A 4,722-nucleotide genomic window follows, 5' to 3' on the forward strand; every position below is an offset into this window, starting at 1 on the left:
GTGAAAGATTTTAGTGGACAGCCAGCAATCTTTGCCATAGCTTTAGCCAGCTTAATCCATTCATGTTCTTCTTTCCTCATTTAGAACATATTCATGCTGCCCTGAAGGGGGACAATTCAAAGTCCCATCTTGCCAAACATTCAGATTTCCTTATAGCTTTTACTGCTCTCCATCCACACATGGATCCTTATGGTCTGATAATGGTGGAGTATGGAGGGAATAAACACAGTGATGAATTGTGAGGGAAAAGTGGATTGCGCATATCAGTCACACCTTCATTGCAATGCAGGATTCCTGATGAGCAGTATAGTGAAGATTCCCCACTCTAACCTGAATGGTTATTTGGCAGGAAAGTTGAGATGGAAACTCTATCACCTGGATTTGGTGGCTTAAATGGCACTTGGTTGCTAGCCCTACCAGAGGGGAGAAAGAACATGGAGGTGGACCTATGGAAAATTTTTACTGGCCAGGCCTAGATGTTCTATATGTTGCTTTCGCTCATGCTACAGGGGCCAGAACTCAGTTAACATGGCCGTAACTACTGTGAAGGATGGAAACTTAGGCCTTGGTAGCTACAGAAGAGTGAAAAAGAAAAATAATTTTAGTGCTCAAAGCCTCTCTGCTACAATGAATATTAGAAAAAAAGAAAAACTGGTGTCTAACTTTCTTGTGTTTTTTCTTCCTTTTTTTTTTTTTTTTTTTTTCTGAACTCAGAGTTATTTGTTCTTAATCTGCAGAAATCTCTAGAGTTGACATTAGAGGAGATTTCCTCCTAGACAATTTGACTTTGTTGTTATTGATAGCAGGAGGACACTGCTGGCCTTTCCTGGCAGATCCTGGCTCAGTGGGCGTCTCAGGGGAGTTCCTAGCCTTGTTTGCTTAGTGCTCAGCCAGAAGCCCGGGTTTGCTCTCAGGTCAACCCTGCTTCTTCTATTCATTCATTGGTCAAGATTACAGCTCTAGTTTAAGCTCACAGAAATATTTGGGTGCGGGGGGGGGGGGCGGGGCGAGCCTAGAGATTGCCCATTATTTTTGTAATCTGAACAACACGCTAAGAAGAATGTTTTATTCAGGAGGTAGTGTTTCTGTAGTGGGAGGAATTTATAGTTAAACCAAACCAACATACAGATTAAAGTACAGCTCCAAGGCAAAATTTTGTTCTAACTCCCATATTTAAAGATTCTTGTCGGCTTACTTTCTTCTTTATCTTCTCAAATAATTTTTAAATTACTTTTATCTTAAATAATAAAAATCAAAACATATCTTCAGCTTTTAAAGACAAATAATATGTAGTTTATGTACTTAAATATGTTTTTGCAAAATTTAGTACTTGATTAAAAAAAAATTTATACAATGAACTCAAATTTGAAAACTGGTGTTAACAAAATATTTAATTCACCAGTCACCTCTTTGTGCAACTTCCAGAAATTTCTGATGACATATGATTCAATCTTTTTAAAATAAACTACTTAGAGTTCTGCATGCTATACTTTTCCTTAGTTTACAAATGTTTTGAACTTTTTAAAGATAATTTCAGATGGAAGACTGTTGTATAAGGTACTGACAGTAATGAGACTGCCCCAGGATTTTTTCATTTTTTACCAAATTTTAATGATTTTCAAGGTGTGTCCTAGAAACTGTAGTGTCCTACTGAGCACATTAATAGGTATTCCATGGCAAAATGGTTCTATGGTCAAATAAATCTGAAAAGATAATGTGCATTAGCGTAATGAAGTCTATTTCTACAGTCTCAGTATTTTGAAATCTTTTTGGAGAGCAATTTGGTACAACCTCTTGATTCTCAAAATTTTATACATTTTGGTGACTAATTATCACATAGACTTTTTTGTCTATGTGACAAAATAATGATGTTTTAAAAGAAGGCAACCATGATTGAGCATGGCTGCAATATCAAACAATGGAAGTAGAGAAATACATTTGTGTACCAAACCATGATGCAAAGCTGGGTAGGTGTCAACTTGAACCAATAAGAACTTGCAGTCTGGAGGAGCAAGCAGAATCATGGTACAGGTCACACCAGTGAAATATACTAGGTTAGTGTATGTTTTTGAAATGCTCCTTAGTGAACTTTGTTTTATTTTCTATCCTGATGAAAAAAATAAAAAATGTGATTTTGGCCTATGAAAAATTAGAACTTTTGCTTAAATTATGTCATACATGTAGATGAATTCATATTTGTGGGTGATTTTGATAGTTTTAATATTAGAATTGCAAATAACTTTGGGAGGGAATGAAGGGGTACACCATTGTTTTATCGTATGCAATGAAATAAATAGATTACATTGGGAATTAACCAAACATGGAAAAAAACACAAGTCAGAATGACAAATTTGGAGTGCACATTTAAGCACCATGAAAATAATAGAGTACCCTGGCACACAGCTCCTCAAGTGTGCCCTAACAGGACACAGATCTGCACTGTAGAGGTGGATGCAGCTCTCGCTGTCTTATACCAGGCTTCTCAGCCCCAGGACTTCTCACATTTTAAACTGGATAGTTCTTTGTTGTTGGGTATTTCCTATGCATTGTAGAATGTTTAACAGCATTCCAGGTCTCTACCTTCTGGATGCTAGTAGCAACTCCCTGTTCCAGTTGTTACAAATTAAAAGTCTCCATATGTTGTCAAATGTCCCCTGGGGGCAAAAATCTCTCCTGCTTGAGAACCACCTGTGCTTGGTTGGTTCCTTCTACCAATCACCAAAGAGTTAAATTGGGTGTCTAAACATTGGTTCTGCATCTGTGCTTACCAAGCCATCTACTGAGGCACTATTGGAGAGTAGGTAAAGCCAGATTACTAAATTCACAACCCAAATATCCCATTTATAAGCTGTACAGTTATGGTCACATTTCTTGACTTCTCAGTGCTCCAGTTTCCTTATTTCTAAAACAGGTAGAATTATAGTATCTACCTCACAGGAGTATCGAGATTGGATGACAACTTTTGTAAAGCACATCAATCACTGCCTGGCACATAATGTTTTACTAATAATTTTAATTAATTATTATTTCTCTCATTTATACTTTGTAAATGATCAATGATGCTTTCTAGTCTACTTGACACTTAAATTTTTCTTTATTTAATTAATACACTGACATTTAGCTTTCTACTTGAGTCCTCTGTAATTTTGGTACGTGTAAAGCAGAAGGTCTGAATTTAGTCAATGGTTTGGTGCACTTACAGCACTGAGATTCTGCAAGCTGAGAAGACTGTTTATCGCCAAAAAGTAATTAAAGAAAATAAAGAGAGGTCTCTGGGTAGCCATTCCATTGACCTTACCTGATGACAGCTCTTTCTCACTACCTGCCATCTTTCAATTTCAACAAGGTATTATTTAATTACATATATCTTATTATATTAATTATAGTAAAAAATAACTCATTGCTCTCCCGTGTAATTAGGTGGTCACATACATACCTCTTCACCTTATCTATGAAATGAGGCTTCTGTAGAGCTAAAGGGCCTCTAAGTTCACTTACAGCACTAACATAACCATGAATATAAATACTCATTAATAATTTCCTTAACAGGTTAATGAGCCTTATGGAGAGAAGAGGGGGTCTTGGACAATTGAGAAATGACAAAGGTCAGTTTCAATTGGGTGGAAAATAAACCTGAGGAACACTGGAACATGCAGCATTAGGAGCATCAGGAAAACTTTCCTGAAGATAAACTTCTACTTCACAACTCTGCACAGGTTTACCCCGGTCGTAGGCATCCCCCCATAACCCTGCTGGGTAGAGATAGTGCCAAGCCCGCGTTACTGGTGTCACACCCTACTGATAAGAGTTTGAAGAAGTCACTCCTCCTGAACAACAATCAAGAGTTAAGCTTTCATTTTCTGAAAGAAAGGTTACAGTTTTTGAGCCAACACCTGAAGTGACAGTTTAGTTTTACTGACACCACAGCGTGGATGCTCATTTCTCCAACATGTAAACGGTGCGTTGACTTTGATCGCTCCATTGTCATTCCCTGCAGCTTGAGAAAAGGAGTAGAAGGATGAGCGTATACTATCCGTTCCAGTTATTCTGCCACAACTCAGCACACTCTCACCCCAGACGTTAGAACGTTTGGGGTGAGAGTGTGCTGAGTTGTGGCAGAATAACTGGAACGGATAGTATACGCTCACCCCAAACGTTCTAACGTCTGTAGCTCAGACTGTGTCACATCACCCACAGTCCCATCCACATTGTGCAGTGCACTCTTAACCCAGGCTGCCATAAAACTCCTCATGGGACAAGGTAGCTTATTAATAAATAACACTATTATGAAAAAAAATATTTTGCTATGCAACTGTAAATGCGTTCTTTCACTGCACCAAAAAGAATCGTATGGGTTGACTCTAGCTTTGTGATGGGGCGGGGTGCAAAAGATGTTTAAAAACACAAAAAAGAAATAAAAAATTTTTGGAAATGCTGATTCAATTTGGGCATGGTAAAGTTAGCTTTAAGGAGAATATTTATCTTCTGTATGTACAATTTTCCTTCAGAAAAAAAATAAAAATAATCGTGAGCCTGCTTTGATATGTGTAATGAAATCAATTTTCCTTCTTGTACCAGCAGGCCTTATTTGATCTGAAATTAAAATGGTACTCAAAGGATTTGATCTTTTTAATTTTTAATTATGGCTATCTCTTATATTCGTCCTTACAATCTACTTTAACATAAAAACTTGGCTTTAAGTTTCTAAAATCCAATATTAAA

Source organism: Rousettus aegyptiacus, unplaced genomic scaffold (genome assembly GCF_014176215.1).
Source record: "Rousettus aegyptiacus isolate mRouAeg1 unplaced genomic scaffold, mRouAeg1.p scaffold_m13_p_10, whole genome shotgun sequence".
Lineage (NCBI taxonomy): Eukaryota > Metazoa > Chordata > Mammalia > Chiroptera > Pteropodidae > Rousettus > Rousettus aegyptiacus.